The sequence below is a fragment of the Rhipicephalus microplus genome, chromosome 5 (genome assembly GCF_043290135.1).
Source record: "Rhipicephalus microplus isolate Deutch F79 chromosome 5, USDA_Rmic, whole genome shotgun sequence".
Classification (NCBI taxonomy): domain Eukaryota; kingdom Metazoa; phylum Arthropoda; class Arachnida; order Ixodida; family Ixodidae; genus Rhipicephalus; species Rhipicephalus microplus.
The window spans coordinates 164,469,546-164,490,189 of record NC_134704.1 but is presented as its reverse complement, the minus strand read 5'-3'; the positions used below and the strand labels follow the sequence as shown (position 1 = coordinate 164,490,189).

General features: G+C 46.3%; 3 non-coding genes across 3 annotated transcripts; all 3 read left to right on the top strand.

Moving 5' to 3' along the window:
* The first annotated feature begins 8,030 nt into the window (after positions 1-8,030).
* On the top strand, positions 8,031-8,102 carry TRNAW-CCA (transfer RNA tryptophan (anticodon CCA)). The gene has a single exon. It is a non-coding gene; the product is annotated as a tRNA-Trp (tRNA).
* A 4,390-nt stretch (positions 8,103-12,492) lies between these two features.
* TRNAW-CCA (transfer RNA tryptophan (anticodon CCA)) lies at positions 12,493-12,564 on the top strand. Its single transcript has one exon. It is a non-coding gene; the product is annotated as a tRNA-Trp (tRNA).
* A 3,122-nt stretch (positions 12,565-15,686) lies between these two features.
* Positions 15,687-15,758, top strand: TRNAW-CCA (transfer RNA tryptophan (anticodon CCA)). The gene has a single exon. It is a non-coding gene; the product is annotated as a tRNA-Trp (tRNA).
* Positions 15,759-20,644: the final 4,886 nt, after the last annotated feature.

Below are 20,644 nucleotides of genomic sequence, written 5' to 3'. Positions count from 1 at the left end.
TCACATCCGGGTCAAATTCTCTTTTTATGATTTTCATCTATCTGTTTATATACTTATTTGTCCTACAATGACTTGTCCCTTTACCTGTGCTTCGTCGACAGAAGGCCGTGCAAAACATGCTACCGCGTGTGTGCGAACGGCGACCCTAAACGGACTCCGTGGCGCAACGGTAGCACGTCTGACTCCATATCAGAAGGTTGCGTGTTCGAATCACGTCCGGGTCAAGTTCTCTTTTTTATTATTTTCAACTATCTGTCTACCTACTTATTTGTCTGTCTACAATGACTTGTCTCTTTACTTGTGCTTCATCGACAGAAGGCCGAGCAAAATATGTTTCCGCGTTTGTGCGAAGGGCAACCCTATAGGCGGACTTGGTGGTGCAACGGTAACACGTCTGAATCGAGATCAGAAGGTTGCGTGTTCTAATCACGTCCGGGTCAAATTCTCTTTTTATTATTTTCATCTATCTGTCTATCTACTTATTTGTCTGTCTGCAATGACTTGTCCCTTTACCTGTGCTTCATCCACAAAAGGCCGAGCAAAACATGCTGCCGCGTGTGTGCGAACGGCTACCCTAAGCGGACTCGGTGGCGCAACTTTAGCACGTCTGACTCCAGATCAGAAGGTTGCGTGTTCTAATCACGCTGTGTCAAATTCTCTTTTTGTTATTTTCATCCATCTGTCTATCTACTTATTTGTCCTTCTACAGTGACTTGTTCATTACCTGTGCTTCGCCGACAGAAGGCCGTGCAAAACATGCTACCGCGTGTGTGCGAACGGCTACCCTAAGCGGACTCGGTGGCGCAACCTTAGCACGTCTGACTCCAGATCAGAAGGTTGCGTGTTCTAATCACGTCCGTGTCAAATTCTCTTTTTGTTATTTTCATCCATCTGTCTATCTACTTATTTGTCCTTCTACAGTGACTTGTTCATTACCTGTGCTTCGTCGACAGAAGGCCGTGCAAAACATGCTACCGCGTGTGTGCGAACGGCTACCCTAAGCGGACTCGGTGGCGTACCTTAGCACGTTTGACTCCAGATCAGAAGGTTGCGTGTTCTAATCACGTCCGTGTCAAATTCTCTTTTTGGTTATTTTCATCTATCTGTCTATCTACTTATTTGTCCTTCTACAGTGACTTGTTCTTTACCTGTGCTTCGTCGACAGAAGGCCGTGCAAAACCTGCTACCGCATGTGTGCGAACGGCCACCCTAAATGGACTCGGTGGCGAAACGGTAGCCCGTCTGACGCCAGATCAGAAGGTTGCGTGTTCGAATCACGTCCACGTCAAATTCTCTTTTTTATCATTTTCATCTATCTGTCTATCTACCTATTTGTCCTTCTACAGTGACTTGTTCTTTACCTGTGCTTCGTCGACAGAAGGCCGTGCAAAACCTGCTACCGCATGTGTGCGAACGGCCACCCTAAATGAACTCGGTGGCGCAACGGTAGCCCGTCTGACGCCAGATCAGAAGGTTGCGTGTTCGAATCACGTCAACGTCAAATTCTCTTTTTTATCATTTTCATCTGTCAATCTACTTATTTGTCCGTCTACAATGTCTTGTCTCTTTACCTGAGCTGCATCGACAGAAGGACGAAGAAACCTTCTACCACGTCAGTGCGAACGGCTACACTAAGTGGACTCGGTGGTGACACGGTAGCACGTCAGACTCCAGATCAAAAGGTTATGGGTTCGAATCACGTCCGGGTCAAGTTCTCTTTTCTTACTATTTTCATCTATTTGTCTATCTACTTAATTTTCTGTCTACAATGACTCTTCTCTTTAGCTGTGCTTCATCGAAAGAAGGCTGAGCAAAACATGCTACCACGTTTGTGCGAACGGCTACCCTAAACGGACGCGTTGGCGACACGCTAGCACGTCTGACTCCAGATCAGAAGGTTGCGGGGTCGAATCACGTCCGGGTTAAGTTCTCGTTTTTACTATTTTCATTATCTGTCTATGTACTTATTTGCCTGTCTACATTGACTTGTCTCTTTACCTGTGCTTCATCGACAGGAGGCCGAACAAAACATGCTACCGCGTGTGTGCGAAGGGCAACCCTATAAACGGACTCAGTGGCGACACGGTAGCATGTCTGACTCCAGATCAGAAGGTTGCGTGTTCGAATCACGTCCGGGTCAAGTTCTCTTTTTTTATTTTTTTTTCATCTATCTGTCTATCTACTTATTTGTCTGTCTACATTGACTTGTCTCTTTACCTGTGCTTCATCGACAGGAGGCCGAACAAAACATGCTACCGCGTGTGAGCGAAGGGCTACCCTATAAACGGACTCAGTGGTGCAACGGTACCACGGCTGACTCCATATCAAAAGGTGGCGTGTTCGAATAACGTCCGGGTCAAGTTCTCTTTTTTATTATTTTCATCTATCTGTCTATCTACTTATTTGTCTGTCTGCAATGACTTGTCCCTTTACCTGTGCTTCATCGACGGAAGGCCGAGCAAAACATGCTACCGCGTGTGTGCGAACGGCTACCCTAAGCGGACTCGGTGGCGCAACTTTAGCACGTCTGACTACAGACCAGAAGGTTGCGTGTTCTAATCACGCTGTGTCAAATTCTCTTTTTGTTATTTTCATCCATCTGTCTATCTACTTATTTGTCCTTCTACAGTGACTTGTTCATTACCTGTGCTTCGCCGACAGAAGGCCGTGCAAAACATGCTACCGCGTGTGTGCGAACGGCTACCCTAAGCGGACTCGGTGGCGCAACCTTAGCACGTCTGACTCCAGATCAGAAGGTTGCGTGTTCTAATCACGTCCGTGTCAAATTCTCTTTTTGTTATTTTCATCCATCTGTCTATCTACTTATTTGTCCTTCTACAGTGACTTGTTCATTACCTGTGCTTCGTCGACAGAAGGCCGTGCAAAACATGCTACCGCGTGTGTGCGAACGGCTACCCTAAGCGGACTCGGTGGCGCAACCTTAGCACGTTTGACTCCAGATCAGAAGGTTGCGTGTTCTAATCACGTCCGTGTCAAATTCTCTTTTTGTTATTTTCATCTATCTGTCTATCTACCTATCTGTCCTTCTACAGTGACTTGTTCTTTACCTGTGCTTCGTCGACAGAAGGCCGTGCAAAACCTGCTACCGCATGTGTGCGAACGGCCACCCTAAATGGACTCGGTGGCGCAACGGTAGCCCGTCTGACGCCAGATCAGAAGGTTGCGTGTTCGAATCACGTCAACGTCAATTTCTCTTTTTTATCATTTTCATCTGTCAATCTACTTATTTGTCTGTCTACAATGTCTTGTCTCTTTACCTGAGCTGCACCGACAGAAGGACGAAGAAACCTTCTACCACGTCAGTGCGAACGGCTACACTAAGTGGACTCGGTGGTGACACGGTAGCACGTCAGACTCCAGATCAAAAGGTTATGGGTTCGAATCACGTCCGGGTCAAGTTCTCTTTTCTTACTATTTTCATCTATTTGTCTATCTACTTAATTTTCTGCCTACAATGACTCTTCTCTTTAGCTGTGCTTCAGCGAAAGAAGGCTGAGCAAAACATGCTACCACGTTTGTGCGAACGGCTACCCTAAACGGACGCGTTGGCGACACGGTAGCATGTCTGACTCTAGATCAGAAGGTTGCGTGTTGGAATCACGTCTGGGTCAAGTTCTCTTTTTTTTATTTTTTTTTCATCTATCTGTCTATCTACTTATTTGTCTGTCTACATTGACTTGTCTCTTTACCTGTGCTTGATCGACAGGAGGCCGAACAAAACATGCTACCGCGTGTGATCGAAGGGCTACCCTATAAACGGACTCAGTGGTGCAACGGTACCACGGCTGACTCCAGATCAGAAGGATGTGTGTTCGAATCACGTCCGGGTAAAATTCTCTTTTTAATATTTTCATCTATCTGTCTATCTACTCTTTTGTCTCTCTACAATGACTTGTCTCTTTACCTGGGATTCATCGACAGAAGGCCGAGAAAAACATGCTACCACGCGTGTACGAACGGCTACACTAAGCGGACTCTGTGGCGAACCGGTAGCGCGTCCGACACCAGATCAGAAAGTTGCGTGTTCGAATGACGTCCGGATCAAATCCTCTTTTTTATTAGTTTCATCTGTCTATCTACTTATTTGTCTGTTTACAATGACTTGTCTTTTTACCTGTGTTTCATCGACAGAAGGTCGAGCAAAACATGCTACTGCGTGTGTGCGAACGGCTATCTTAAGCAGACTCGGTGGGGCAACTTTAGCACGTCTGACACCAGATCAGAAGGTTGCGTGTTCTAATCACGTCCGGGTCAAATTCTCTTTTTATGATTTTCATCTATCTGTTTATCTACTTATTTGTCCTTCTACAATGACTTGTCATTTAACTGTGCTTCGTCGACAGAAGGCCGTGCACAACATGCTACAGCGTATTGCGAACGGCGGCCCTAAACAGACTCGGTGGCGCAAGGGTAGCGCGTCTGACTCCAGATTAGAAGGTTGCGTGTTCGGATCACGTCCGGGTAAAATTCTCTTTTTTAATATATACATCTATCTGTCTATCTACTTATTTGTCTGTCTAAAATGACTTGTCCCTTTACCTGTGCTTCATCGACACAAGGCCGAGCAAAACATGCTACCACGTGTGTGAAAACGGCTACACTAAGTGTATTCGGTGGCGACACGGTAGCACGTCTGACTCCATATCAGAAGGTGGCGTGTTCGAATAACGTCCGGGTCAAGTTCTCTTTTTTATTATTTTCATCTATCTGTCTATCTACTTTTTTGTCTGTCTACAATGACTTGTCTCTTTACCTGTGCTTCATCGACAGAAAGCCGAGCAAAACATGCTACCGCGTGTGTGCGAAGGGAAATCCTATAATCGGACTTGGTGGCGCAACGGTACCACGTCGGACTCAAGATCACAAGGTTGTGTGTTCGAATCACGTTTGAGTCAAATTTTCTTTTTATTATTTTCATCTATCTGAATATCTACTTTATTTGTCTGTCTACAATTACTTGTCCCTTTATTTGGGATTCATCGACAGAGGGCCGAGCAAAACATGCTACCACGTTTGTGCGAACGGCCACCCTAAGCGGACTTGGTGGCGCAACTTTAGCGCGTCATACTCCAGATCAGAAGGTTGCGTGTTTGAGCTATGTGCGGGTCAAATTCTCTTTTTTGTTATTTTTATCTGTCTATCTACCCATTTGTCATTCTACAATGACTGGTCTCTTTACCTGTGGTTCATCGACAGAACGCCGAGCAAAACATGCTACCGCGTGTGTGCGAACGGCTGCGCTCAGTGGACTCACTGGCGCAACTTTAGCACGTCTGAATCGAGATCAGAAGGTTGCGTGTTCTAATCACGTCCGGGTCAAATTCTCTTTTTATTATTTTCATCTATCTGTCTATCTACTTATTTGTCTGTCTGCAATGACTTGTCCCTTTACCTGTGCTTCGCCGACAGAAGGCCGTGCAAAACATGCTACCGCGTGTGTGCGAACGGCTACCCTAAGCGGACTCGGTGGCGCAACCTTAGCACGTCTGACTCCAGATCAGAAGGTTGCGTGTTCTAATCACGTCCGTGTCAAATTCTCTTTTTGTTATTTTCATTCATCTGTCTATCTACTTATTTGTCCTTCTACAGTGACTTGTTCATTACCTGTGCTTCGTCGACAGAAGGCCGTGCAAAACATGCTACCGCGTGTGTGCGAACGGCTACCCTAAGCGGACTCGGTGGCGCAACCTTAGCACGTTTGACTCCAGATCAGAAGGTTGCGTGTTCTAATCACGTCCGTGTCAAATTCTCTTTTTGTTATTTTCATCTATCTGTCTATCTACTTATTTGTCCTTGTACAGTGACTTGTTCTTTACTTGTGCTTCGTCGACAGAAGGCCGTGCAAAACCTGCTACCGCATGTGTGCGAACGGCCACCCTAAATGGACTCGGTGGCGAAACGGTAGCCCGTCTGACGCCAGATCAGAAGGTTGCGTGTTCGAATCACGTCCACGTCAAATTCTCTTTTTTATCATTTTCATCTGTCAATCTACTTATTTGTCTCTCTACAATGACTTGTCTCTTTACCTGAGCTGCATCGACAGAAGGACGAAGAAACCTTCTACCACGTGAGTGCGAACGGCTACCCTATAAACGGACTCAGTGGTGCAACGGTACCACGGCTGACTCCAGATCAGAAGGATGTGTGTTCGAATCACGTCCGGGTCAAATTCTCTTCTTTACTATTTTCATTATCTGTCTATCTACTTATTTGTCTGTCTACATTGACTTGTCTCTTTACCTGTGCTTCATCGACAGGAGGCCGAACAAAACATGCTACCGCGTGTGTGCGAAGGGCTACCCTATAAACGGACTCAGTGGTGCAACGGTACCACGGCTGACTCCAGATCAGAAGGATGTGTGTTCGAATCACGTCCGGGTCAAATTCTCTTTTTAATATTTTCATCTATCTGTCTATCTACTCTTTTGTCTCTCTACAATGACTTGTCTCTTTCCCTGGGATTCATCGACAGAAGGCCGAGAAAAACATGCTACCACACGTGTATGAACAGCTACACTAAGCGGACTCTGTGGCGAACCGGTAGTGCGTCTGACACCAGATCAGAAAGTTGCGTGTTCGAATGACGTCCGGATCAAATTCTCTTTCTTATTAGTTTCATCTGTCTATCTACTTATTTGTCTGTCTCCAATGACTTGTCTCTTTACCTGTGTTTCATCGACAGAAGGCCGAGCAAAACATGCTACCGCGTGTGTGCGAACGGCTACCTTAAGCAGACTCGGTGGTGCAACTTTAGCACGTCTGACTCCAGCTCAGAAGGTTGCGTGTTCGAATAACGTCCGGGTCAAGTTCTCTTTTTTATTATTTTCATCTATCTGTCTATCTACTTATTTGTCTGTCTACAATGACTTGTCTCTTTACCTGTGCTTCATCGACAGAAAGCCGAGCAAAACATGCTACCGCGTGTGTGCGAAGGGAAATCCTATAATCGGACTTGGTGGCGCAACGGTACCACGTCTGGCTTCAGATCAGAAGTTTGCGTGTTCGAATCACGTCCGTGTTAAGTTCTTTTTTATTATTTTCATCTATCTCTCTATCTACTTATTTGTCTGTCAACAATGACTTGTCTCTTCACCTGTGCTTCATCGATAGAAGGCCGAGCAAAACATGCTACCACGTGTGTGCGAAAAGCCATCCTAAGCGGACTCGGTGGCGATCTAGTAGCGCGTCCGACTCCAGATCAGAAGGTTGCGTGTTCGAGTCACGTCTGGGTCAAATTATCTTTTTTAGTATTTTCATCTGTCTATCTACTTATTTGTCTGTCTACAATGACTTGTCTCTTTATCTGTGCTGCATCGACAGAAGGCCGAGCCAAACATGCTACCACGTGTGTGCGAACGGCTACACTAAGTGGACTCGGTGGCGACACGGTAGCACGTCTCACTCCAGATCAGAAGGTCTCGTGTTCGAATCATGTCCAGGTCAAGTTCTCTTTTTTTACTATTTTCATCTATCTGTCTATCTACTTATTTGTCTGTCTACAGTGACTCTTCTCTTTAGCTGTGCTTCATCGACAGAAGGCCAGGCAAAACAGGCTACCACGTGTGTGTAACGGCTACCCTAAGCGGACTCGGTGGCGAACTGGTAGCGCGTCCAACTCCAGATCAGAAGGTTTTGTGTTCGAACCGCGTGCGGGTCAAATTCTCTTTTTTATTATTTTCATCTATCTGTCTATCTACTCTTTTGTCTGTCTACAATGACTTGTCTCTGTACCAGTGCTTCACCGACAGAAGGCCATGCGAAACATGCTACCGCGTGTGTGCGAACGGCTACCTTAAGCGGACTCGGTGGTGCAACTTTAGCACGTCTGACTCCAGATCAGAAGGTTGCGTGTTCTGATCACATCCGGGTCAAATTCTCTTTTTATGATTTTCATCTATCTGTTTATATATTTAATTGTCCTACAATGACTTGTCCCTTTACCTGTGCTTCGTCAACAGAAGGCCGTGCAAAACATGCTACCGCGTGTGTGCGAACGGCGACCCTAAACGGACTCGGTGGCGCAACGGTAGCACGTCTGACTCCATATCAGAAGGTTGCGTGTTCGAATCACGACCGGGTCAAGTTCTCTTTTTTATTATTTTAATCTATCTGTCTACCTACTTATTTGTCCGTCTACAATGACTTGTCTCTTTACTTGTGCTTCATCGACAGAAGGCCGAGCAAAATATGCTACCGCGTTTGTGCGAAGGGCAACCCTATAGGCGGACTTGGTGGTGCAACGGTAACACGTCTGAATTCAGATCAGAAGGTTGCGTGTTCTAATCACGTCCGGGTCAAATTCTCTTTTTATTATTTTCATCTATCTGTCTATCTACTTATTTATCTGTCTGCGATGACTTGTCCCTTTACCTGTGCTTCATCGACAGAAGGCCGAGCAAAACATGCTACCGCGTGTGTGCGAACGGCTACCCTAAGCGGACTCGGTGGCGCAACTTTAGCGCGTCATACTCCAGATCAGAAGGTTGCGTGTTCGAGCTATGTGCGGGTCTAATTCTCTTTTTGTTATTTTTATCTGTCTATCTACCCATTTGTCATTCTACAATGACTGGTCTCTTTACCTGTGGTTCATCGACAGAAGGCCGAGCAAAACATGCTACCGCGTGTGTGCGAACGGCTGCGCTCAGTGGACTCACTGGCGCAACTTTAGCACGTCTGACTCCAGATCAGAAGGTTGCGTGTTCTAATCACGTCCGGGTCAAATTCTCTTTTTATTATTTTCATCTATCTGTCTATCTACCTATTTGTCTGTCTGCAATGACTTGTCTCTTTACCTGTGCTTCATCGACAGAAGGCCGAGCAAAACATGCTACCGCGTGTGTGCGAACGGCTACCCTAAGCGGACTTGGTGGCGCAACTTTAGCACTTCTGACTCCAGATCAGAAGGTTGCGTGTTCTAATCACGTCCGGGTCAAATTCTCTTTTTATTATTTTCATCTATCTGTCTATCTACTTATTTGTCTGTCTGCATTGACTTGTTCCTTTACCTGTGCTTCATCGACAGAAGGCCGAGCAAAACATGCTGCCGCGTGTGTGCGAACGGCTACCCTAAGCGGACTCGGTGGCGCAACCTTAGCACGTCTGACTCCAGATCAGAAGGTTGCGTGTTCTACTCACGCTGTGTCAAATTCTCTTTTTGTTATTTTCATCCATCTGTCTATCTACTTATTTGTCCTTCTACAGTGACTTGTTCATTACCTGTGCTTCGTCGACAGAAGGCCGCGCAAAACATGCTACCGCGTGTGTGCGAACGGCTACCCTAAGCGGACTCGGTGGCGCAACCTTAGCACGTCTGACTCCAGATCAGAAGGTTGCGTGTTCTAATCACGTCCATGTCAAATTCTCTTTTTGTTATTTCCATCTATCTCTCTATCTACTTATTTGTCCTTCTACAGTGACTTGTTCTTTACCTGTGCTTCGTCGACAGAAGGCCGTGCAAAACCTGCTACCGCATGTGTGCGAACGGCCACCCTAAATAGACTCGGTGGCGCAACGGTAGCCCGTCTGACGCCAGATCAGAATGTTGCGTGTTCGAATCACGTCCACGTCAAATTCTCTTTTTTATCATTTTCATCTGTCAATCTACTTATTTGTCTGTCTACAATGACTTGTCTCTTTACCTGAGCTGCATCGACAGAAGGACGAAGAAACCTTCAACCACGTGAGTGCGAACGGCTACACTAAGTGGACTCGGTGGTGACACGGTAGCACGTCTGACTCCAGATGAAAAGGTTACGGTTTCGAATCACGTCCGGGTCAAGTTCTCTTTTTTTACTATTTTCATCTATTTGTCTATCTACTTAATTTTCTGCCTACAGTGACTTTTCTCTTTAGCTGTGCTTCATCGACAGAAGGCTGAGCAAAACATGCTACCACGTTTGTGCGAACGGCTACCCTAAACGGACGCGTTGGCGACACGCTAGCACGTCTGACTCCAGATCAGAAGGGTGCGGGTTCGAATCACGTCCGGGTCAAATTCTCTTTTTAATATTTTCATCTATCTGTCTATCTACTCTTTTGTCTCTCTACAATGACTTGTCTCTTTACCTGTGCTTCATCGACAGAAGGCCGAGAAAAACATGCTACCACGCCTGTACGAACGGCTACACTAAGCGGACTCTGTGGCGAACCGGTAGCGCGTCTGACACCAGATCAGAAAGTTGCGTGTTCGAATGACGTCCGGATCAAATTCTCTGTCTTATTAGTTTCATCTGTCTATCAACTTATTTGTCTGTCTACAATGACTTGTCCCTTTACCTGTGCTTCATCGACACAAGGCCGAGCAAAACATGCTACCGCGTGTGTGAAAACGGCTACTCTAAGTAGACTCGGTGGCGACACGGTAGCGCGTCTGACTCCATATCAGAAGGTTGCGTGTTCGAATAACGTCCGGGTCAAGTTCTCTTTTTATTATTTTCATCTATCTGTCTATCTACTTAATTGTCTGTCTACAATGATTTGTCCCTTCACCTGTGCTTCATTGATAGAAGGCCGAGCAAAACATGCTACCACGTGTGTGCGAACAGCCACCCTAAGCGGACTCGGTGGCGATCTAGTAGCGCGTTCGCCTCCAGATCAGAAAGTTGCGTGTTCGAGTCACGTCCGGGTCAAATTATCTTTTTTAATATTTTCATCTGTTTATCTACTTATTTGTCTGTCTACAATGACTTGTCTCTTTATCTGTGCTGCATCGACAGAAGGCCGAGCAAAACATGCTACCACGTGTGTGTGAACAGCTACACTAATTGGACTCGGTGGCGACACGGTAGCAAGTCTGACTCCAGATCAGAAGGTCTCGTGTTCGAATCACGTTCGGGTCAAGTTCTCTTTTTTACTATTTTCATCTATCTGTCTATCTACTTAATTGTCTGTCTACAGTGACTCTTCTCTTTAGCTGTGCTTCATCGACAGAAGGCCAGGCAAAACATGCTAGCACGTGTGTGTAACGGCTACCCAAAGCGGGCTCGGTGGCGATCTGGTAGTGGACCGACTCCTGATCAGAACGTTGCGTGTTCGAACCGCGTGGGGGTCAAATTCTTTTTTTTTATTATTTTCATCTATCTGTCTATCTACTCTTTTGTCTCTCTACAATGACTTGTCTCTTTACCTGTGCTTCACCGACAGAAGGCCATGCGAAACATGCTACCACGTGTGTGCGAACGGCTACCCTAAGCGGACTCTGAGGCGCAACGGTAGCACGTCAGACTCCAGATCAGAAGGTAGTGTGCTCGAATCACGTCCGGGTCAAGTTCTCTTCTTTATTATTTTCATCTATCTGTCTATCTACTTAATTGTCTGTCTACAATGACTTGTCTCTTCACCTGTGCTTCATCGACAGAAAGCCGAGCAAAACATGCTACCGCGTGTGTTCGAACGGCTACCCTAAGCGGACTCGGTGGCGCAACTTTAGCACGTCTGACTCCAGATCAGAAGGTTGCTTGTTCTAATCACGTCCGGGTCAAATTTTCTTTTTGATATTTTATCTATCTGTCTATCTACTTATTTGTCTGTCTACAATGACTTGTCTCTTTACCTCTGCTTCATCGACAGAAGGCCGAGCAAAACATGCTACTGCGTGTGTGCGAACGCCTACACTAAGTGGACTCGGTGGTGATACGGTAGCACGTCTGACTCCAGATGACATGGTTGAGTGTTCGAGTCACGTCTGGGTCAAATTCTCTTTTTTTATTATTTTCAACTATCTGTCTATCTACTTTTTTGTGTTGTCTACAATGACATGTCTCTTTACCTGTGCTTCATCGATAGAAGGCCGTGCAAAACATGCTACCGCGTGTGTGCGAACGGCTACCCTAAGCGGACTCGGTGGCGCAACCTTAGCATGTCTGACTCCAGATCAGAAGGTGGCGTGTTCTAATCGCGTCCGTGTCAAATTCTTTTTTTGTTATTTTCATATATCTGTCTATCTAATTATTTGTCCTTCTACAGTGACTTGTCCCTTTACCTGTGCTTCATCGACAGAAGGCCGAGCAAAACATGCTATCGCGTGTGTGCGAACGGCTACCCTAAGCGGACTCGGTGGCGCAACCTTAGCACGTCTGACTCCAGATCAGAAGGTTGCGTGTTCTAATCACGTCCGTGTCAAATTCTCTTTTTTTATTTTCATGCATCTGTCTATCTACTTATTTGTCCTTCTTCAGTGACTTGTTCTTTACCTGTGCTTCGTCGACAGAAGGCCGTGCGAAACATGCTACCACGTGTATGCGAATGGCTACCCTAAGCGGACTCGGTGGCGCAACCTTAGCACGTCTGACTCCAGATCAGAAGGTTGCGTGTTCTAATCACGTCCGTGTCAAATTCTCTTTTTGTTATTTTCATCTATCTGTCTATCTACTTATTTGTCCTTCTACAGTGACTTGTTGTTTACCTGTGCTTCGTCGACAGAAGGCCGTGCAAAACCTGCTACCGCATGTGTGCGAACGGCCACCCTAAATGGACTCGGTGGCGCAACGGTAGCCCGTCTGACGCCAGATCAGAAGGTTGCGTGTTCGAATCACGTTTGGGTCAAATTCTCTTTTTTATTATTTTCAACTATCTGTCTATCTACTTATTTGTCTGTCTACAATGACTTGTCTCTTTACCTGTGCTTCATCGACACAAGGCCGAGCAAAACATGCTACCACGTGTGTGAAAACGGCTACACTAAGTGGACTCGTTGGCGACACGGTAGCACGTCTGACTTCATATATGAAGGTTGCGTGTTCGAATAACGTCTAAGTCAAGTTCTCTTTTTTATTATTTTCATCTATCTGTCTATCTACTTATTTGCCTGTCTAGAATGACTTGTCTCTTTATCTGTGCTGCATCGACAGAAGGCCGAGCAAAACATGCTACCACGTGTGTGCGAATGGCTACACTAAGTGGACTCGGTGGCGACACGGTAGCACGTCTGACTCCAGATCAGAAGGTCTCGTGTTCGAATCACGTCCGGGTCAAGTTCTCTTTTTTACTATTTTCATCTATCTGTCTATCTACTTATTTGTCTGTCTACAGTGACTTTTCTCTTTAGCTGTGCTTCATCGACAGAAGGCCAGGCAAAACATGCTACCACGTGTGTGTAACGGCTACCCTAAGCGGACTCGGTGGCGAACTGGTAGCGCGTCCGACTCCAGATCACAAGGTTGCGTGTTCGAACCGCGTGCGGGTCAAATTCTCTTTTTATTATTTTCATCTATCTGTCTATCTACTCTTTTGTCTGTCTACAATGACTTGTCTCTTTACCTGTGCTTCACCGACAGAAGGCCATGCGAAACATGCTACCACGTGTGTGCGAACGGCTACCCTAAGCGGACTCTGTGGCGAACCGGTAGCGCGTCTGACACCAGATCAGAAAGTTGCGTGTTCGAATGACGTCCGGGTCAAATTCTCTTTTTTATTATTTTCATCTGTCTGTCTACTCATTTGTCTGTCTACAATGACTTGTCCCTTTACCTGTGCTTCATCGACACAAGGCCGAGCAAAACATGCTACCGCGTGTGTGAAAACGGCTACTCTAAGTAGACTCGGTGGCGACACGGTAGCGCGTCTGACTCCATATCAGAAGGTTGCGTGTTCGAATAACGTCCGGGTCAAGTTCTCTTTTTATTATTTTCATCTATCTGTCTATCTACTTAATTGTCTGTCTACAATGACTTGTCCCTTCACCTGTGCTTCATTGATAGAAGGCCGAGCAAAACATGCTACCACGTGTGTGCGAACAGCCACCCTAAGCGGACTCGGTGGCGATCTAGTAGCGCGTCCGCCTCCAGATCAGAAAGTTGCGTGTTCGAGTCACGTCCGGGTCAAATTATCTTTTTTAATATTTTCATCTGTCTATCTACTTATTTGTCTGTCTACAATGACTTGTCTCTTTATCTGTGCTGCATCGACAGAAGGCCGAGCAAAACATGCTACCACGTGTGTGTGAACAGCTACACTAATTGGACTCGGTGGCGACACGGTAGCAAGTCTGACTCCAGATCAGAAGGTCTCGTGTTCGAATCACGTTCGGGTCAAGTTCTCTTTTTTACTATTTTCATCTATCTGTCTATCTACTTAATTGTCTGTCTACAGTGACTCTTCTCTTTAGCTGTGCTTCATCGACAGAAGGCCAGGCAAAACATGCTAGCACGTGTGTGTAACGGCTACCCAAAGCGGGCTCGGTGGCGAACTGGTAGTGGACCGACTCCTGATCAGAACGTTGCGTGTTCGAACCGCGTGGGGGTCAAATTCTTTTTTTTTTTTATTATTTTCATCTATCTGTCTATCTACTCTTTTGTCTCTCTACAATGACTTGTCTCTTTACCTGTGCTTCACCGACAGAAGGCCATGCGAAACATGCTACCACGTGTGTGCGAACGGCTACCCTAAGCGGACTCTGAGGCGCAACGGTAGCACGTCAGACTCCAGATCAGAAGGTAGTGTGCTCGAATCACGTCCGGGTCAAGTTCTCTTCTTTATTATTTTCATCTATCTGTCTATCTACTTAATTGTCTGTCTACAATGACTTGTCTCTTCACCTGTGCTTCATCGACAGAAAGCCGAGCAAAACATGCTACCGCGTGTGTTCGAACGGCTACCCTAAGCGGACTCGGTGGCGCAATTTTAGCACGTCTGACTCCAGATCAGAAGGTTGCTTGTTCTAATCACGTCCGGGTCAAATTTTCTTTTTGATATTTTATCTATCTGTCTATCTACTTATTTGTCTGTCTACAATGACTTGTCTCTTTACCTCTGCTTCATCGACAGAAGGCCGAGCAAAACATGCTACTGCGTGTGTGCGAACGCCTACACTAAGTGGACTCGGTGGTGATACGGTAGCACGTCTGACTCCAGATGACATGGTTGAGTGTTCGAGTCACGTCTGGGTCAAATTCTCTTTTTTTATTATTTTCAACTATCTGTCTATCTACTTTTTTTGTTGTCTACAATGACATGTCTCTTTACCTGTGCTTCATCGATAGAAGGCCGTGCAAAACATGCTACCGCGTGTGTGCGAACGGCTACCCTAAGCGGACTCGGTGGCGCAACCTTAGCATGTCTGACTCCAGATCAGAAGGTGGCGTGTTCTAATCGCGTCCGTGTCAAATTCTTTTTTTGTTATTTTCATATATCTGTCTATCTAATTATTTGTCCTTTACAGTGACTTGTTCCTTTACCTGTGCTTCATCGACAGAAGGCCGAGCAAAACATGCTATCGCGTGTGTGCGAACGGCTACCCTAAGCGGACTCGGTGGCGCAACCTTAGCACGTCTGACTCCAGATCAGAAGGTTGCGTGTTCTAATCACGTCCGTGTCAAATTCTCTTTTTTTTATTTTCATGCATCTGTCTATCTACTTATTTGTCCTTCTTCAGTGACTTGTTCTTTACCTGTGCTTCGTCGACAGAAGGCCGTGCGAAACATGCTACCACGTGTATGCGAATGGCTACCCTAAGCGGACTCGGTGGCGCAACCTTAGCACGTCTGACTCCAGATCAGAAGGTTGCGTGTTCTAATCACGTCCGTGTCAAATTCTCTTTTTGTTATTTTCATCTATCTGTCTATCTACTTATTTGTCCTTCTACAGTGACTTGTTGTTTACCTGTGCTTCGTCGACAGAAGGCCGTGCAAAACCTGCTACCGCATGTGTGCGAACGGCCACCCTAAATGGACTCGGTGGCGCAACGGTAGCCCGTCTGACGCCAGATCAGAAGGTTGCGTGTTCGAATCACGTTTGGGTCAAATTCTCTTTTTTATTATTTTCAACTATCTGTCTATCTACTTATTTGTCTGTCTACAATGACTTGTCTCTTTACCTGTGCTTCATCGACACAAGGCCGAGCAAAACATGCTACCACGTGTGTGAAAACGGCTACACTAAGTGGACTCGTTGGCGACACGGTAGCACGTCTGACTTCATATATGAAGGTTGCGTGTTCGAATAACGTCTGGGTCAAGTTCTCTTTTTTATTATTTTCATCTATCTGTCTATCTACTTATTTGCCTGTCTAGAATGACTTGTCTCTTTATCTGTGCTGCATCGACAGAAGGCCGAGCAAAACATGCTACCACGTGTGTGCGAATGGCTACACTAAGTGGACTCGGTGGCGACACGGTAGCACGTCTGACTCCAGATCAGAAGGTCTCGTGTTCGAATCACGTCCGGGTCAAGTTCTCTTTTTTACTATTTTCATCTATCTGTCTATCTACTTATTTGTCTGTCTACAGTGACTTTTCTCTTTAGCTGTGCTTCATCGACAGAAGGCCAGGCAAAACATGCTACCACGTGTGTGTAACGGCTACCCTAAGCGGACTCGGTGGCGAACTGGTAGCGCGTCCGACTCCAGATCACAAGGTTGCGTGTTCGAACCGCGTGCGGGTCAAATTCTCTTTTTATTATTTTCATCTATCTGTCTATCTACTCTTTTGTCTGTCTACAATGACTTGTCTCTTTACCTGTGCTTCACCGACAGAAGGCCATGCGAAACATGCTACCACGTGTGTGCGAACGGCTACCCTAAGCGGACTCTGTGGCGAACCGGTAGCGCGTCTGACACCAGATCAGAAAGTTGCGTGTTCGAATGACGTCCGGGTCAAATTCTCTTTTTTATTATTTTCATCTGTCTGTCTACTCATTTGTCTGTCTACAATGACTTGTCTCTTTACCTCTGCTTCATTGACAGAAGGCCGAGCAAAACATGCTACCGCGTGTGTGCGAACGGCTGCCCTAAGCGGACTCGGTGGCGATACGGTAGCACGTCTGACTCCCGATCACATGGTTGCGTGTTCGAATCACGTCTTGGTCAAATTCTCTGTTTTATTATTTTCAACTATCTGTCTATCTACTTATTTGTCTGTCTACAATGACTTGTCTCTTTACCTGTGTTTCATCGACAGAAGGCGGAGCAAAACATGCTACCGCGTGTGTGCGAACGACTACCTTAAGCGGACTCGGTGGTGCAACTTTAGCACGTCTGACTCCAGATCAGAAGGTTGCGTGTTCGAATCACGTCCGTGTTAAGTTCTCTTTTATATTAGTTTCATCTATCTGTCTATCTACTCTTTGGTCTGTCTACAATGACTTGTCTCTTTACCTTTGCTTCATCGACAGAAGGCCGAGCAAAACATGCTTCCGCGTGTGTGCGAACGGCTACCCTAAGCGGACTCTGTGGCGAACTGGTAGCGCGTCTGACACCAGATCAGAAAGTTGCGTGTTCGAATGACGTCCGGGTCAAATTCCCTTTTTTATTATTTTCATCTGTCTATCTACTTATTTGTCTGTCTACAATGACTTGACTCTTTACCTGTGCTTCATCGACAGAAGGCCGAGCAAAGCATGCTACTGCGTGTGTGCGAACGCCTACACTAAGTGGACTCGGTGGCGATACGATAGCACGTCTGACTCCAGATCACATGGTTGCGTGTTCGAATCACGTCTGGGTCAAATTTACTTTTTTATTATTTTCAACTATCTGCCTATCTACTTATTTGTCTGTCTACAATGACTTGTCTCTTTACCTGTGTTTCATCGACATAAGGCCGAGCAAAACATGCTACCGCGTGTGTGCGAACGGCTACCTTAAGTGGACTCGGTGGTGCAACTTTAGCACGTCTGACTCCAGATCAGAAGGTTGCGTGTTCTAATCACATCCGGGTCAAATTCTCTTTTTATGATTTTCATCTATCTGTTTATCTACTTATTTGTCCTTCTACAATGACTTGTCTCTTTACCTGTGCTTCGTCGACAGAAGGCCGTGCAAAACATGCTACCGCGTGTGTGTGAACGGCGACCCTAAACGGACTCGGTGGCGCAACGGTAGCACGTCTGACTTCATATCAGAAGGTTGCGTGTTCGAATCACGTTTGGGTCAAATTCTCTTTTTATTATTTTCATCTATCTGAATATCTACTTATTTGTCTGTCTACAATGACTTGTCCCTTTACTTGGGATTCATCGACGGAAGGCCGAGCAAAACATGCTACCACGATTGTGCGAACGCCTACACTAAGTGGACTCGGTGGCGATACGATAGCACGTCTGACTTCGGATGACATGGTTGCGTGTTCGAATCACGTCTGGGTCAAATTTTCTTTTTTATTTTTTCATCTATCTGTCTATCTACTTATTTGTCTGTCTACATTGACTTGTCTCTTTACCTGTGCTTCATCGACAGGAGGCCGAACAAAACATGCTACCGCGTGTGTGCGAAGGGCTACCCTATAAACGGACTCAGTGGTGCAACGGTACCACGGCTGACTCCAGATCAGAAGGATGTGTGTTCGAATCACGTCCGGGTCAAATTCTCTTTTTAATATTTTCATCTATCTGTCTATCTACTCTTTTGTCTGTCTACAATGACTTGTCTCTTTACCTGGGATTCATCGACAGAAGGCCGAGAAAAACATGCTACCACGCGTGTACGAACGGCTACACCAAGCGGACTCTAAGGCGAACCGGTAGCGCGTCCGACACCAGATAAGAAAGTTGCGTGTTCGAATGACGTCCGGATCAAATTCTCTTTTAGATGCGGAGCATCTTATACTCGCGCCTTGTAGTGCGCCGTCCGCACCGCTTCTCGAACATTCGACAGCTGACGCGCGCATGCGCCGTCGCGCCGTCGCCCACTCTTCCACCATCTGTGCATCCCTTCCTCCTCTACACACCGCGCGCGCTTCACTCCTCCACCATCTGTGCACCCTTCCTCCTCTACACACCGCGTTCGACATCTACAATTCTCCTGATTCTCCAGTGGACGCGCATGTGGCGTCGCGCTTCGAGAACATTCAACAGCTGACAGTGCATGCGCCGTCGCGCTGTATATATACTCAAGGTCGGCGCTCGCTCGCTCAGTTGCCGCTCGTCGGTTGGTTTGTACGGCGCGTCGACGTCCAAGGTCGCGGTGAAATTAATTCCAACGAATCCACAAACACAATGATCGACGTCCCTTCGACCAGCGCCGCCCTTTCGCATACGTGTGTACGTGTTCACTCATTTAACACCCCCTCCTGCAACCACGTTAACCAATTTAGCCATCGACCCAAGTAAGTCGCAATTTAACACCCCATTTCACAACCACATTAACCAATTTAGCCATCGACCCAGGTAAGTCGCACTTTAACACCCCGTTAACCAAAATATGCTCCGCATCCTCCTCAGTGTTCCCCCGAGGGAAGCTTCGGGCAATTTTTTTTATTAGTTTCATCTGTCTATCTACTTATTTGTCTGTCTACAATGACTTGTCTCTTTATCTGTGCTGCATCGACAGAAGGCCGAGCAAAACATGCTACCACGTGTGTGCGAATGGCTACACTAAGTGGACTCGGTGGCGACACGGTAGCACGTCTGACTCCAGATGAGAAGGTCTCGTGTTCGAATCACGTCCGGGTCAAGTTCTCTTTTTTACTATTTTCATCTATCTGTCTATCTACTTATTTGTCTGTCTACAGTGACTTTTCTCTTTAGCTGTGCTTCATCGACAGAAGGCCAGGCAAAACATGCTACCACGTGTGTGTAACGGCTACCCTAAGCGGACTCGGTGGCGAACTGGTAGCGCGTCCGACTCCAGATCACAAGGTTGCGTGTTCGAACCGCGTGCGGGTCAAATTCTCTTTTTATTATTTTCATCTATCTGTCTATCTACTCTTTTGTCTGTCTACAATGACTTGTCTCTTTACCTGTGCTTCACCGACAGAAGGCCATGCGAAACATGCTACCACGTGTGTGCGAACGGCTACCCTAAGCGGACTCTGAGGCGCAACGGTAGCGCGTCAGGCTCCAGATCAGAAGGTAGCGTGCTCGAATCACGTCTGGGTGAAATTCTTTCTTTTAATATTTTCAACTATCTGTCTATCTACTTATTTGTCTGTCTACAATGACTTGTCTCTTCACCTGTGCTTCATCGACAGAAGGCCGAGCAAAACATGCTACCGCGTGTGTGCGAACGGCTACCCTAAGCGGACTCGGTGGCGCAACTTTAGCACGTCTGACTGCAGATCAGAAGGTTGCGTGTTCTAATCACGTCCGGGTCAAATTTTCTTTTTGATATTTTTATCTATCTGTCTATCTACTTATTTGTCTGTCTACAATAACTTGTCTCTTTACCTTTGCTTCATCGATAGAAGGCCGACAAAAACATTCTACCACGTGTGCGAACGGCAACCCTAAGCGGACTCTGTGGCGAACCGGTAGCGCGTCTGACACCAGATCAGAAAGTTGCGTGTTCGAATGACGTCCGGGTCAAATTCTCTTTTTTATTATTTTCATCTGTCTGTCTACTCATTTGTCTGTCTACAATGACTTGTCTCTTTACCTCTGCTTCATTGACAGAAGGCCGAGCAAAACATGCTACCGCGTGTGTGCGAAGGCCCACACTAAGTGGACTCGGTGGCGATACGGTAGCACGTCTGACTCCAGATCACATGGTTGCGTGTTCGAATCACGTCTTGGTCAAATTCTCTGTTTTATTATTTTCAACTATCTGTCTATCTACTTATTTGTCTGTCTACAATGACTTGTCTCTTTACCTGTGTTTCATCGACAGAAGGCGGAGCAAAACATGCTACCGCGTGTGTGCGAACGACTACCTTAAGCGGACTCGGTGGTGCAACTTTAGCACGTCTGACTCCAG